The 16,296-nt window shown below is 43.4% G+C and overlaps 2 long non-coding RNA genes across 2 annotated transcripts in view; one reads left to right on the top strand and one right to left on the bottom strand.

The window, feature by feature from the left end:
- Positions 1 to 16,296, top strand: part of LOC144584063 (uncharacterized) — a 266,283-nt gene that overhangs the window by 215,691 nt on the left and 34,296 nt on the right. The window lies entirely within an intron of this gene.
- Positions 573 to 10,016, bottom strand: LOC110075486 (uncharacterized). Its single transcript, XR_002299976.3, has 3 exons — positions 8,824 to 10,016; positions 7,072 to 7,314; positions 573 to 6,723 (listed from the first exon to the last, which is right to left on the bottom strand). It is a non-coding gene; the product is annotated as an uncharacterized LOC110075486 (long non-coding RNA).

Here is a 16,296-nt window from a genome sequence, read left to right on the forward strand (position 1 = left end):
GAAATTTGTTACGGGGGCAGAGAAAGAGATTGAGATGTGGGGATGAAAGAGAAAGAGAAAAAGGAGCTGGCTGAAAGAGGAAATAGAGTAGTGGGCTTCCACTAAGTCGGGCAGTATACAAATGGCATAAATAAATAAAATAGGACAAAAATAGTTCACCACAAATCATGGCTAAGTAAATGGACATTAACAACAGGGGGAGTTTGCTGTTAAAAAGTTCCTCCTTAGACCCTGGAGCTCACCCAACTCATGTGCAATGAATCTGATTGCAGATGAGACAAGTGAGCCTTGGAATCAAATGAGGACTTATTAGGCATAGTTTACAGGGCTGCGTTATGGCCAGTTTGTGCACATTACCATTTGCATAAATGGCAAATCTTAGACAGGGGAAAAATTAACATTCCATGTCTTGTTCTCATCTGGAGGGAAGGAATATCATTTCTTGAAAATTCTCTTCTTATTTTGCCAAGTTGAGACAACCTAGGTCAACAAGGAAGGAGAGAGACAGACAGACATTCTGCCTTTCTCATGACCACTATCTATAGTTGATCCCATTCCTTCCTTGCTTGCAGTTTTTTTTCTTCCCTTTTTCATGGGATAGCTTTATTCTTTCATGTAAATTATACCTTTTGGCCAGCTCCAGTCATTTTTATTTCAGCAATCTCCTTGCGGTTTTCTTCCGTCTTGACTTTTTCGTCTTCCTTTCTTGGCATGGTCCTTCATCTATGCATCGTTCCCTCTCACCCCTCTCTTAATTAAAAACCATAACTTTTAATTATTTTCTTGCTATAAGGATGATTCACAAGACCCCCATGTCTTCCAAGCCACTGAAGTCTTTTTATTCCTCTAAAATTTAAAAAAAAACCACCAATTTTCTGGCCCTTTCTTTACCCTTGACCTTTGACTATGAGATTTTTCCATAGGCTTCCACATCTCTCCCACTCTGGCTGGCCTTCATTGGTTAACAGTTCATTTCCACATCAACTTCAAGGTTATGATGATAACATTAAAAGCCCTAAAGGGTTTAGGACCTATGCAGTATTTTAACCCAGTCTTCAAAGGACCCATGTGAGATGTTGAACCTCTTTGGAGGATGGCACTCAGCACTTGAGATGATTCCCATGAAGTGTGGAGGAAAACCTGGAGTGGATTTCCTGCCCCACAGAACTGGACTCACCAGCCTCCACCTGGACTCTATTGGAAGCTGAACCACTTCACTTTACACCAGTGCCGGGACACGGTCCTTTTAATCATAGCTGCAGCGGCCATTTTATTACCCTGCCAGCCACTGTTCTGATGATGCGCCCCTTCATACTTAGCTAGCTTGGTCCTTTGACAGCAGATGCTTCATCTGCCACCAGGATGATATTCAAAGCTGACCAGCCATCATCAGACACCCAGTCCTGTTGTTTCACTTTGTGTCATGGTAGTGCCAGCCTTCATCCTTCGAAACACATCATTTAGATCATCACAACTCCCGTGGGAAATTTAAAAGAATGTTGTATGCCTTTTTCTAACCACTCCCTTCTCTTTTCCTCTCTAGTTTGTCCTTCAAAAGGCAGTGTAGACATAGTTCTTCTGATATCATCTTAGCTTTGCCTATTTAAAGGTGCTGACCCCACCCATGAAAAAGCACATTTCAAGAAGGCATGGTCAAGCAAAGTCAAGAGTGGATGCCAGCTACTCTGAAAGTGAAACCCATTTATCTGTCATGCTAGTTCTCTACGATCACTCCCTCCACTGTTATTAATGGGTGTCCCTTGTTATCCTCCCATAGATTTTCTCTGATCGGGTGTATTAGAACCCCATTTCTGATGCTCAGCAGGATGTGGGAACCCATAAAAAAAGGGAGAGGCGCTTGTGAAAATGATCATTTTTTTAAAAGAGCAGATAAAATATCATTTTGTGGAAATGGATTTGCTGGCACTCTTAGCCAAAACTGAGCACCTATTAAATTACAGAAGCTATTATTCCTGTTCTTACATATATTTTTTCCCCTGAAATTTTTCAGCAAAGACAGATTTTATTATTTTAAGTGGAGTTTAAAACTCACTTTTCTTTTTGATGATAAACCTCAGCAAAAGCCAGTGCTTGGGAACTGGGTCTTGTTATAAATGCAAACTGTAAGAGTATAGGAAAATGGAATGGATGGAGAGTCAGACACAGCTGGATCCTGGGTTCAAATTTGGCTTAGATATGCTCATTTAGGCCTAGACTGGACAGGACCATCAGCACGCCATTAGATGTGGAGTTGCATTAAGACAAAGAAAAAGACATGTTTATTCTAGCATGAGCTTGCTTTATTTCACAGGATGCAATTTTAACTTGCCTTTATTTTGTGACTGCTCAGCGGATAGTAAACATGGGTTTCATTTACAAGTCTCGTTAACTTTAAACAGAAAGGACAGGTGCTTTGCATCTCAAAACATGGAAATATTGCTTTTCCACACTACAGATTCCAGAATTTTCCAGACAGGCATATCCACAACCATTCTGGCTGGGCTATTCTGGGAACTGCCACCTACACAAGAAACACTTCCAAGCTGTGATCTAGTTTTGGTGGAAATACCTGGCCATCTGATGGGAAAGAGAGGGAGAATGGCTGATCTCCACTTCCCAGCTCCCTGGACTTTCAGCATTAAAAATCTGTACATCACCTGCCTTGGGAAATAAAAGGTTAATTAAAAGGCACCTAATTCCCCATACACTGTGCTGATGGCCAAGATTCCTGCCAACCAGGAAAAGGTTTTTTTTTAAATAAAAAAAAAACAACAACACACACACAATAACCCCTCTCCTGTTTTAGGTAGAATAGGAGGAGCAAGGGGGGGGTGCCCTGTTGAAATGGTGGAAATTTACAACCGGTTGACTGGAAAGCCACAGTTCAGCCGTTCTCCTAGAGCAAGTGCTCATGGGAACAGGCCTGTCCCCTTTCAAAGCCAGAAGATTGATGAAGCCTTCGCTCTGGCCAACTGTAAATATACAACCAGCCTTGTCAGATCAGGTCTGGAACATCACCCAACGGTCAGGGCTGCTATCCAAGAGGAGGCAAGGGTGTCGTGTGTGTCCCTAGATGCAGGGACACACACAAAACTACAGTGGGTCCAACTGTACATTACAGATCACCCATCATTAAAGTGGAAATCATATCGGATCTAAAAACACATGTGATTAAAGCAATACGTTGTGGCCAAGAGATTAGGTTTGCAAAGAAAGGCTTCTGTCATGAACAGTCGTGAAACAGAGGATGCTAATTGTCAAATTATGAGAAAGGAAAATGACCTGATGTGACAATCACACACATTCAGTTCTTAGGAAATTCCCCCTCTTTTAGTGACAGGTTGTCTATAGTCTGCAGTTGCAGGCACACTCTATGGTACTGAATCCAATCCCCAATGTAAGTGCCTTGCCTTGGAGAGCACCTGTAAAAAGCTGAGACTAAAACATGGAGTGGATTTGTTGCCCCCACAAAACTGGACTCACCGGCTGACACCTTGATTGTCTGGTGGTCAACCATCAGTGGAGATCAAAGGCAGGAAGGAGTGTAGCTGCTGACTCTAGATTTGGAGAGGTGTCAGAAAACAGTAATTCTAGACCTCTGGTCAGCAGTGACAGCTCATTTCAGGCTGAGAGATAGAATGGCTGGCCCAAACTCATAGAATTTGAGAAATTTACAAGGGAATACAATCTGCATTATCCAAGCCTCAGTCCAACATTTAACCAATATGACACATTGGCTCTCCCTCATTGGAAGGGAGAAATTAATTAAGGGTTCTTTCAGACACAGCATTTATACCTCCTGGTCCTGTTTTTCTGTCATTTGGTGATAGGAGATCATGACATTTACAGGGAGCCACATCCTGACTGTTAACGGTGTAGCGCTAAACTACTTTTCTGCTTCAGTGCTGTACTTGCACTGTGTTCACACGTACCATTGTCTAGCAAACATCCACAGCTATTCATTGTTGTTTATGTGTGTTTCTCTGGGCAGTGTTGGCTGCTGCTTCCTAATGCACTTATATATAGATTAGATATGAGAAAAAGAAGACAAAACAAAGTAGTTTGAGCTCAACTGAATTCTCGGCAAAAATCTGTTTTAAAAAATTTGCCAGAAGATGCTGTAACTTTTGAAATTAAAAGTAGAGTTGAAGAAATCAGCTGATCAATAGATTCTTGACCTCTCCCCTTTTCTCTTAACTCTTCAAATTCAGAAATTAAGGCAGCCAGAGAATGCCCACCTTTCCACCAAAGAGAGCAAGAAATGGATCTAAGGCTTATGTTTCCCCTTTCTGCCACATGACCTCCTAACGGGCCTTTAATTGAGATGTAACAGAGACATTATTGTATATTAAATAAATACTAATTGATTATTTTAAATATATGTGCCAGGACTTTTAACAGCTAAGCGATGAACCTCTTGCCATTAATGGGGCTGTTAAACGTCAATTATTATGGTTTTATAATCAATTGATAGTTAAGAGGGCTTAATTTTCTCTGCTGAGGTTCAACGGGTCAGCATTTGTATGTTAGCCAATACAAACTGCAGGGATGAGGTGACCAGGGAGGGAACAGGAATTTTTAAAAGCTAGTTCATAATTTCACAAGAGCTTGTGTGCCAGCACTGCTACCAAGACAGGTTTCGAGGCGTGAATCTACATATTGTCGGTGAACAGAAGAACACCACGCCCAGAGAAATCGGCTAGGTCAGCTAATCTCCCTGAGATGCTACTTTTCTGCATTCGGGCAGTTTTGGTTCATGGGAGAGGGCTTCAAAAAAGGCAGCCCCTCCATCCTCAGGTAGTACAATCCAAGAAAAACTGTCCATGCAGTTTCATAATGAGCCTATACACACAGTACTGGAAATTAAGTGGAATTCCTGGATCAACTGGGAGAGAGGATGTTTTTGAGGCATGAAGACAGAATAAGCCTTTCCAGTCCAGGTCAGCCTTCTACCCCGAATCTAGTCTAGGGAACTACATGTAGGGTACTTTAGTATGACTGTGAGAAGTCTATGATCTGTGTACAGACTATGGCTGTTCCCTGGTCTCTTTCCTTCTGGTGACACAGAGCTAACTGTCACAATCTCTTTCAGCACAAAAGAAAACATGGATGCAAAAATATTGTGGTCTCTTTGAGACTACGGGATTTATTTCAGGCTCAACTTCCCATGTGAACTTCTGTGGATTACAAGTCAGACACAGTCACTGTTAGCCAGTATCTGGTTCCATGCATAGTCATGGAAGGATGCTTGTGTAAGTGTTCCCCACACTCCCTTTTGCACGCCCACAGCCTCTCACTGGTTGTGAGCTGGCTTGCGCGACCAGCTGTGTGCTCGGCCCCACAAAAGGGGTTCTGCCGGAGTGGAGGAAAGCTGACACAATTTCCCGGAAGCTTCAAACAGGGTTTGTAAAAGCATCTTAAGTGCAGAAAAGGGAGAAACCGTTTGCCCTCCCCTTTGCTTTTCTGCTTTACTTTCCCCCAAAAGGAGGTGGTGGAGGAAGGCAAAGAGGGGGGAAAAAACAGGGTAGAATTTGGTGGTGATTATCTCGGAAAGCCGAGAAGCCACCAGCTAACCTTCATACAATGAAATATGAGAATTTACCTTCATGGTTCAATGCTTGCTATTCAGCTGTCTACCGGGGGTCTAAATCAATGGTTCTGCAATCTGCCCCCTCCAGTCAAGGATTTCTTTTCCAACCCCCGGCAGGGATGACCTTAGGTTCATCTTCTAAACAAAGCGCTTGGCATTTAATTTCATTAACCTAAGATCTCCCATAAAAATGGCAAGGGGGCACCCTCCTACCGTTCCGAGGGCCTCTGTGAGCATCCGTGGATCTGTGTCCCAAATCCCATGCATATCAATAAGGACATGTGGGCTTCGAAGAGGCTCCGGCCCGTTTATCATGCATTTTCAAACAGGAAGATTCTGTCATTACAAGGTGTCTGGGCTGCTCTTTGTCTCCTTTGAAGAAATACGATCATTGGTACATTTGTCTTGCATCTTAAATGAAGAGGGAATAAAGCCGCCTCCCAGAATGAAGACGACACACCTCTTGTCCTCTGGAAGTACAGATATATCTTTAAAATCAGAGATCAAGCCATGAACACTGTTTTGCTTATGTTCTCTCATGAGCCATTATGACCACCAAGGTCCCAGAGGACAAAGCGAAAACAAAATCCACAGGCAACTTCTGAGGCTGATGTAAAAAAATTGTATCAAACTGTGCAAGCTTTCATGTTGTACAGCACCCTTCCTCACCTAGCAGGATGAGGAATTCTGTAGAACTTGGAAGCTTGCATAGGTTAATGGAATCTTTTTTCCTAGTCTTCATAGATGTATTTTCTGCCTGTGGGGAATGGCTTTTGTTGTGCATACTGAAGCTAAATAAATACAATCCATGTCAAAATATCCATGATGATGGACAGCAAGCAGAGTAGCCCACCTTCTCCTGAAAGACTTGACTGCTGCCAGCAAGCCAAGATGGGAGGAGTCTGCATTTCCATTGGAGACAAAGCTTCCATGCACATGTGCGCGCACAGAGATAAATGTCCCAAGGAAGAAGAGGATGAAAAGGTATCTCTCCATGTGGAACCAAGCACCAGTATGACATCAGCAGCCTCTTAGCCAATCCACTGCCTTTGTTCTTCTCCTTATTTGCATGTTTGCAGCCCATCCCTCTCCATTTCTGGGATTTCAACCTGGAAAGGTGGCATGTGAATGTACTGTATAGATAAAATAAAAGAAATACAAAAATTAAGGGATGTTGCTTTAGCAAGAATAATGCCACACACAAAAAGGACCAAATTTAGCTATCTCTGCTAAATCATAAAAAGAGAACGGATAATCAATCAATCAACTGTCAGTAAATGGTTTGTGTTCACTTGACTTATAAAGACCCTAAAATGGTTTTCAAAGTGAGATATTTAAGAAGTGGCTTTACCAGTTCTGCTCCTCCAGTGAGCTTCCACAGCTGAGCGGGGATTCAAACCCTGTTCTCCAGAGTCTTAGTCCATCACTCTATCCACACCACCACACAGGGTATATTAACAAGAAAGGAACAAAGCATTCACCTGATGCTTTGGAAATTAGCTGACTGGCAACAGAAGATTGAATCATCACCAAAAGTGAAGCAAATATAGCTAGACTTGGAAGAAAATGTTCCATTGTATTCTCATTCACTGGCCTTCTCCAGGGTCCCCAGTAGCCCGTCATGCCCTCCTCTGTGATACGGCTTGAGCCCTCCTCAGCTTCCAGATGGGTTTGTCAGGTTAAATAAACCAACGCCTGAACCTCCCCTATAGAACTTTATGAACCTGCAGGGAAAAACCAGAAGCCTAAGCGTATGGTTTCTAATGAATATTTAAAAATATATCCAAAACCTACTACCATGATATAAGAATATGAACACGTAATGGACTAAATAAAAATATCAGTAGCTATTTGAAGCAAAACTTAAAAATTCTCTAACAAAAGTTCATTGGGTGCTGAAAAAAATTGAATAATAAATTGTAACTCAAAGTGTTACAAAACTCTTTAGAAGAATAAAAAGTATTCCAACGACCTATTCTTCACGTTGTAAAGGTTTAACTTTCAAGTATGTTGTATTGATGAAAAATATCTTAAGCTTATATAAGTAAAAAATCTATTGTAAGGCATAAGCTGTTATGAAATCACATCAGCATACAAAAAACCCTCTCTAATGATGTTTTCCTGACATCCTCTGCTCCTTGCCTTGACTATTTTTCCTGGCAATTATTTCTACCCTTATTAATAATAATCATTTGCCCTCAAATCAATTCTGACTTATGGCAACCCCTTTCAGGGTGTTGCAGATAGAGAATACTCAGATGTTGCTTGCCATTCCCTTCTTCCGGGGGTGCCCAGGAACGACAGCTTGCCCAAGGCCACTCAGGCTGGCTTTTTCTCCCAAGAAGCACATATTAGGGAATTGAACTCCCAACCTCTGGTTCCACAGAGGTTGAGAGCAAGATTCCTCACTAGAACATGTTGGTTTTGCCTACTTAGTAAAGCCAATCCTCAGCAGCATAGATACTGGCTATTGCTCATGCTGGCAATGCGAGTTGCAGCCAAACCCACTGGGAGGACGCTGTGATGGAGAACATTTCTCTGGGCTGCTTAGGAGACTATCTATCTATCTCTCTGAATTTATAAAGCACTCCCTTTCAGAGATCAAAAATTCAGAGAACAGTAAATGAAAACAAACAATAGAAGGCTGTCAGAGTAAAAACAAGTGGAGTAATAAAACTGACTGGAATTTATCGGTCAGCTTGGCTGGAAAGAAAAGACCCAAAAGAAGGGAGTAGAAAAACTCAGATTGTCCTTCCACATCTCTCTCCCCCTCTTACTCTCTCTCTCTGCCCTTCTTCTGAATGCCATCTTCTCCTCTCTTTCTAACATCCCTTTCTCTCACTTTTCTTGTCTCTTTCTGTCTCTCTCACACGCATTCATTTTTTCTCTCCCTCCCCTTTTTCCTCTCTCTGTTTTTCCTCCTTTCCATCTTCCGGACCTTCTCTTTTCTCTCTTTTCCTCCCCACCAAGCAGGCTGCCAGGAGCGGGCCAGGCGCTCTGTCGCCAAGGTCTTCTGAAATTGCCCCAAGAGGCACACAAAACTGGGCCGTGCGAGGCCCAAAGGCTGCCAGTTGCCCACCCCTACTGCAAAGAAATCCACGGCTGGAGAAGATTTGGCAGATAATCGCTCGTGTAAACATCTCTTTCCGGGGCCTCCTTCAAACCTGGCTTCCTCCCTTGGCCTTTTCGGGCCCCACCCGCTGCCACCAGGTTCTCCCACAATCCATATGCACCAGTGACATTGAGATGTCCTTAGAGAGATCTCACCAGGGGCGAGTTCTCCATGGCTGGTACTTCTTGATGAGCTCAACCTTGTCTCCTTCCAGCCATTCAAAGCAAACAAGCCAAAAAGAGCAGAGGGAGGGCTTCGGGGCGACTCTAGGGCCGAGGAGGGCACTGAACATTGCTCTGTGGAAGCAATTACCCCAAGGACCGGGAAAGAGGTCACCTAAATGAACTGTGGCAGAGTTGAGGAAGGGATGGTGTTTGGAAAGGAAAGACAGCAGGCGGGCAGGGGAAACCAGAAAATGTCTTCATCGCTTTTCGGGCTTCAAATTGGAAAAACAGGGATCAATAAAGCAGAACTTCATTTAATGGTGTGAGAAACTATCCAGAACAGAGACAGGCAGGAATCGCTTATTACAAAACAAACAAGACAATTAGAAACCAGCGAGGGAGGGGAAAAGGCAGAGGTGGCGATGGCGGAGATTGGAAGGCAGGACTGTCAAAGACCCCCCCACCAAGCAAAGACTGCTTCCTCTGTGGTGGAACAGAGACTGGGAAGTCCCTCTGGGGAATGACATGGTGGACCCACAGAAGTGTGGGGCACAGAAAGAGCAAAGAGAACCATTCTCTAAGGGGGAAAAATCAGCTCCACTGGCTAGCTGTCCAAAGAAAGAAAAGAAGAGAAAAATCTGAATTCCAGATTAGACCCAGCATTCATAGTATGCCAAGTCCTGTTGTGGGTTGATGACATCATCACTGTCACAGCATCATCCTTGCATAGGAGTTTGAGGTTCTGCTGCCGTTTCCCCAGATACTTTCTCCACCCCCTGCCTGGGTGCACCCAATTTCTGAGAAAATGGGGATGGCTCTCAAGAATGCAATACCATGCATGTTTACATTAAAAGAATGCCGGGTTGACCATAAAGGAATATATGTTTGCATTAAAGGAACTGTCAAAGTTCAAGCTATCCTAGGCAGCCCCTCCCCAGGGGCAAGGGCCCCATGGACCCCATCCACCATGCAGGGCATCAAGTCCAAAGACACTCACTACATAGCTGGCCATGATTTAAGTAGAGGTGGGAGCTCCGGGCTGGGAGCCAGAACAAGGCACAGAGATGCAGAAGCAAGCAGGGACGGAAACACAGGAATTCAGACACAGAGAACAGTGGCAAAAGCAGGCAGGCATACCACAACCAAAGGCCTTTGTGACTGAAGCAAATTTGGGGAGAGAGAACCACTCCTTAAATAGGTCTTCCCTCCAGCTTTCCAGGTGAGCCTCATGAGTGGCCCAGCAGCTGCTACCCAGGCCAGGGCCTGAGCCTGCAAACACCAGGCTCTTCCTGGGTCAGGCTGGCCCTGATCCTGCAGCCACCAGGGCGGTGTGGCCCAGATCCTGACGGGAGCTATTGCATTTATATTCCTCTGTATCTGCCTTCTTGCTCCTCCCTAAATCATCACAACCACCTTGTGAGGTAGGGTCAATGTGACCGGTTGAAGGTCAGCCAGTGAGCTCCATGACCGGGGTGAGGGGTGGTGGTGGTGGTGGTCTGAAAACAGATTTCTTGAATCCCAAACCAGTGTTGTAGCCCATTGGTTCCCAACCTTGAGTAAACCAGATGTTCCTGGACTGCAACTCCCAGACACCCCAGCCAGCACAACTAGTGGTGAAGGCTTCTGGGAAATGTAGTCTCAAAAACACTACACCCCATAACTAATTTGCCCCTGTATTGCACACCACTTCTGAGTATTCTCTACCTGGAAAACTCTGAAAAGTGTTATAAGTCAGAATTGATTTGATGGCGCATTATTGTTATTATTATTAATATTATTGCAGCCAAGCAGTATAGCTTTCATGGAAATATTCTGGGTCATGAATGGGGAGGGGGCACAGGCTGGAAGAATGGAAGAAATTTGGAGCCACTCCATTCCAAACGAGGCCCATCTGTAATATATTAAATAAATTAATGGTAGTAACCCAGAGGGAGTGTGGAAACTGCCTGTCTTCACTCCAGCCCTTTCTGAAACTATAGCAGAGGGCAGGAAACAGGTGGTCAGTGGCTGATATTTGCAGACAGGACATGGTGATGGATTTAGGATAAATAAAATAGACACCATTCACACATCCAAATGCACACACATAGAGAGAATTCCACTTAAGATAAAATAAGATAATAATCCCACTTAATACAATTGGATTTGAATTATTTTGCTTCCGTTGTCATTTGAATCAGACAGGTTTCTTGGTTGTTATGCTGTCACGCAAACATCCACACACCCATTCTGAAAACCTTGGGAACTTGGAAAGTTTTGGGGATTCCTGCACATTGAACAGAAGGGACAGAAACCTTATGTGACCAGACCACCTCATCAAGGAGCCATACCCTCTTCTGCCATTTCCCTTCTGGGCTTCACCATCTCCAAAGGATGCTGGCCTTCTATGTTTTCCTTGTACATATTAGAGACAAGGAGCAACATTTTTATATTCTTAAATCATCCATGTTGCTGTGCTTGAATAATCACCATCAATCAGCAAAGCTGGGAGGGACAATGTGGCCTAACAGGTCCAGCCCCTAAAAGGAGACATATTTGGGAACTCAACCTCCATCCTCTGCCTCTGCAGCCAAAGATTTCTATAAAGATATTCTAAAATCTACTACTGAAATTATCCCAAATACACAGACTTTGCTTGGCTGTTATTATTATTTCCAACTTAATAAGACATTTTAATGCCTTTTTTCACTCCAGCTGTTGGTCCCAACTCATGCTATGCCCATGGAGTATTGGTAAATCAACACGTGTGTAAATTCCACTGACCTCAATGGTCTAATAGATATACAGTAGGTATGGGCAGAAGAGGGATTAAGGCCTTCTAGGGCATTGCTAGGAAGTAGATCCAAAGCAACTCCAAAAGGATTTCTGACTCCCAGTCAGTAAAGGCTAATGGTTCTGATTCCCTGGGACAGTCCATCTGCTCTGAGTTTTCGTCCGAATATTAAAGGGGTTAATGACAGTTCCTGCAAATTTCAGAAAGTGAATTCACTACCCTCTCAATGTCAGCCACTGCTGCTCCTAGTTGTTTAGCAACCACCAATATTCTGGACACACAACACCAAAACATTACACTGCTGACACTGTCAAACATGTAAATTCTTATAAAACACAGAATAGTATTCTTGCACATCCATAACTGGGATAAAACTAGGAATGGACCTTCAGGTGCAAGAGTAACAAGTTTATTTCAGTTATGGTACTTCAAACCAATGTCTAGGATCAATCCACTTTGATTCATAATATTGCTATATTCAGAAGAAGGCATTTTGGAAGGATCTCAGTAAAAACCCATAGAAATCCTGTAAGACAGAATGCTATCTTTCCTTGGGCAGGAACAAATGATGAAACTTTTATTTTATTTTACCTTATTTTATTGTATTTTAGTATATTTTATGTCGTAGACCCACGTTGTCTTCCTGGGGATTAAAAACACAGAGTTGAGAGGGAATTTATCTAGTAATTTTGATATCTGTGAAATAGGCAGTGATCACAATCCGAGCTTAATTTTGATGCTGCGCTGTACTTCATAACACGACAGAGTCTTAAAAATGTAATGAAAAGGCTTGATAGATTACAGAACTAATCCATTTAGTGCTCCAATAAATAACGAGAGAAACAGACCCTGGGCTTCCAAAGAGGAAAAGAAGCTGGCGATATGAACGTATTTTCTGGAATTATTCAGGACTGAGAAATCCAAAAAATGACTGGGAAGGGTTCAGGAAAGAAATGTAGTCAATGGGTTATCTGAATAAGAGGGATGGTTCTGTTTAAATCCAAAGACTTGGGTTTAATTGTTTGTCCAACTCCGCTATCCACAGATCTGCTTGTTTGGGGCCAAAACTGGCTATTTCCTCATGCTGAGAGGAAATCTAAATGTCTGGGTGAGACTTCTCATGATGGAGGAGTTGGACTACAACTCCCACCATCTCAAAAAGCTATGTTTCAGGAGGGTGATGGGGTCTGTAGTCCATCACACCGTTTCTTACAGGTAGTCCTTTTTTAGCAACTCAAATCCACTGGCACTCCAGAGATGCAACTCAGGCAGACCTTGGTGCCGGAGCAATCTGACTTGCAAACAAAGCCCTTGTTTATCTCCCACCAACCAATCACAAAAGAAAGCCAGCTAACTGGCAAACTATTGGAGGTGCAAAAATTTCCTGCCATAGCAAGCAGCTTGAAAGGAATTCCCTCTTCTATGGACAGCTGTCTGTTATCTAAACTTTAGCTTTAACAGAAAGAAGTGCAAATGAAGATGCTGTGTTCGTTCAAACTTCTCCAGGGTCTTAAATGTATAATTTTAACAACAGTATAAAGCCAGAACTTCTAGATCTCAACAGAGTTCAAAAAGGACTTCAATTCCAGTTTAAAGCTAGAGTTCTATATTAGTTCTGTGCAGAGGCTGGAATGTAACTTTTGGGGGGACTTTAATCCTGTGCAATCACGAACATACTTAATTCAGTGCAAGAAAATGTCTGTTCCATGGAACACTTATTGTATGATGTGTAAATATGGGAATAATTTCAGTTAGATGAAAAGAAATGGATGAAACCTGGCCTAGGCTAGAGACCTAAATCTTTGCTTCCTTTGTTCTCACATGGAAAACTAGAAACATCCATTTTTTCCCCTTGTGTTGCAAATTGGCGAGACTTTTTAATAATGCTAGTTTTCTTACCAGAAAGAATTTCAGAATTTTTAGCAAATTGCCCAGTCGTCTTGTATCCTTGCTGTGCAAACTTTCAAAAAGTATAAGTACTGGATGAGCTCATCATCCTGATCCATCAGCTGCTCCTTCTGTGTGGTGTGGCTTTGCACCATGAAGGTGGGAAAGGCACCCATTTTGCAAAGAGACATTTTGCACAAACGGGGAGGTACTTGAAAGAAAGGGGGGAAAAGGGCTTCCTGTCTCATTCTCGGTCAGCAGGCAAGAATTCCCGTGGGGGTGGAAGGATTCTCTACAGGCCACCTCTCTGTGCTGAAAGAGCCTGTCTCAAAAATTAGTAACATTACTTTGCTACCTTAGCACAGATTGGAAAAGCAGATATGGAAAGTTTTTTAAAATGTATGACTTTATCAGAGGACAAAGGGGATTCCGTTTTAAATGACCATTTGAGTTGTAAGATGGTCCACCTCTAAACAGACTTGGCACAAGACACGGGTGTCGCTCAAGGAGTTAAATGCATTCCACCGCTGACAATTAATGCGAAGCTCATTCCTACAGCTCTCTTACCAGAGGGAGCACAACAGGGCAATTAACCCACTAATACACTAGGCTATTACGTTGCTATGTCTCTTATTTTAGCCCGAGGTGATTTGAAACGCATTGGATTAAAGGATATTACAGGAGATAGCATGAAAAATAGTTTAACGTAATGAGTCGTCCCGTGATGTCTGCTATTAAAGATGATTTGCGGTCAAAAACTACAACATGCCGGAGTTCAGCCATTAAGAAACAGGGGCGGAAGGGGGAGGGGGCTTAACTCTTTCCTGGCTCCTATCAGCTAAGGAGATTGAAGAGGGATCACACACACACACACACACACACACACACGAAAATGCAGGGACATGAAAAATTGTCTTGTACTGAGTCAGAATCAGAACCCCCCCATAGAGTCCAGTATTGTCAACTCTGACAGGCAGCAGCAGCTCCAGAGAGTTTTGGGCCCTGGTATTTTCAGGTGGTCCCTCTTCCAAGGACCAACCAGGGCTGACCCTGCTTAGCTTATGGAATTAGACAAGATTGTATATGCTCAGAGCAGTAAGATCAGTTTTATCTGGACTCTAGCATGTTTGGGAATGCTGCCGCCTAGTCTGGAAGGCCTTATTCTTCTGAGGGCTCCCCAAAGTGACCTGGGGGTGAGTGAATTGTGCTCTGCAGATGCTCAAGAGCCACAGTTCCTGTTCTTTGATGCATTCGGGGAATTTGCTGCCAACCACTTGTGTATCTGCCCTGCTATTGCTGGCTCTAACGGCAGCAGCTCTCCAACAACAGAAGGAAACTTTCCCATCACCTGCCACCTGATCCTTTGGACGGCTGTTCTACATGAAAAGCAGGTGCTCCTCCACTGAACGCCCACTAGTTCACCTGTAAAAAAAATAATATCCTAGTATCAGCCTTATATTCCAAGCGGCAACAATCTCTTTTTGCTAATGCAATGTTAAATTTACCGAGCAAGAGTGTCTCCACATGATCTCCCACCAGCTGAGGCATTGCTAATTCTTCCTAAGTGACCCTGTGTTTGTATTCCAGCTTAAGGATGTAAGGAGTTCTTAAAGGGATCCTGCAGGAAATAGAGAAGATTGATTCATTTTCCTAGCCAGGGCTGCAAGGGGTAAATGCTGAGGCCTAGGAAGTCTTCATGACAATCCCTCTAACCATGCCTCCAAGGAGATTCCAACAATGCCATCAACTTTGCTGACTTTAATAAACAAGCCACACCCAGCATTTTCTTCACCATTGAAAGTGGGTCTTTTGTAAAGCTAATGGATCTTAATGGCCTCTTCAAGACCAAGCCGCCTGAAAAGGCTAACAGGGAGAGCTTATGATATATTCTTGATGAAAATCCATTCTGTCTCTTGCTGCGCCACATGAGGAGATTGTGACTCAACCCTGATAGAAGCCAAAGGTCGGTGGATAGTGGTGACAAATGACATAATTACTGAGCTGAACAGAAAGCTGTGGCATATTGACCCTGAAATCCCTAGCTCTCTCCTACACTGCTGTTCCCAATCAACTGAGATCTTCCAGAGCAGATATAAGTGGTTCTATTCACCTGTGATAAAAATGACATTGTAAGTACCCTGTTTCCCCTAAAATAAGACCTAACCTGAAAGTAAGCCCTAGTATGATTTTTGGGATGCTCGTAACATAAGCCCTACCCCAAAAATAAGCCCCAGTTAAGTGAAACCCTGCCCTCCACCCTTGTGCAGCAACCAGAAGATGCCATGACTGTATTTGAATAAACGTAGATGGCTGTACATGAAAAAAATTAAAACATCCCCTGAAACTAAGCCTTTAATGAGGTTTTTGGAGCCAAAATTAATATAAGTCCCTGCCTTATTTTCGGGGAAAGAGGGTAGTTTTAGCTGTCTTTGAATGCTGGCCCAAGACATGATGATCGATGCGCAAGAAGGAAGCCTCAGACAGTTTGGGGAAAACTCCAGTTTTTGCAGGGGGTCAATAAATGATTTAAGGGAAACTTTGACAGCTTAGCCAAAGCTGAGCATCCTCCGTGGTCAAGCAGTGCTGACTTTTCGAGGTGGGACAAAATAAAGGAGGAGGGAGGGTGAGGAACGGAGTGTACTGGAAGAGGCCAGGAGAGGAGAGTACGTACTTCGGGAAGGGCACTTGAGGACAAGTATGGACTGGGATGTGGAAAAAGGAGCCTCCATTCCCCAACTAGCCATGGGCGACCTGGAGGCCAGTCACCTCT

Source organism: Pogona vitticeps, chromosome 7, assembly GCF_051106095.1.
Source record: "Pogona vitticeps strain Pit_001003342236 chromosome 7, PviZW2.1, whole genome shotgun sequence".
Lineage (NCBI taxonomy): Eukaryota > Metazoa > Chordata > Lepidosauria > Squamata > Agamidae > Pogona > Pogona vitticeps.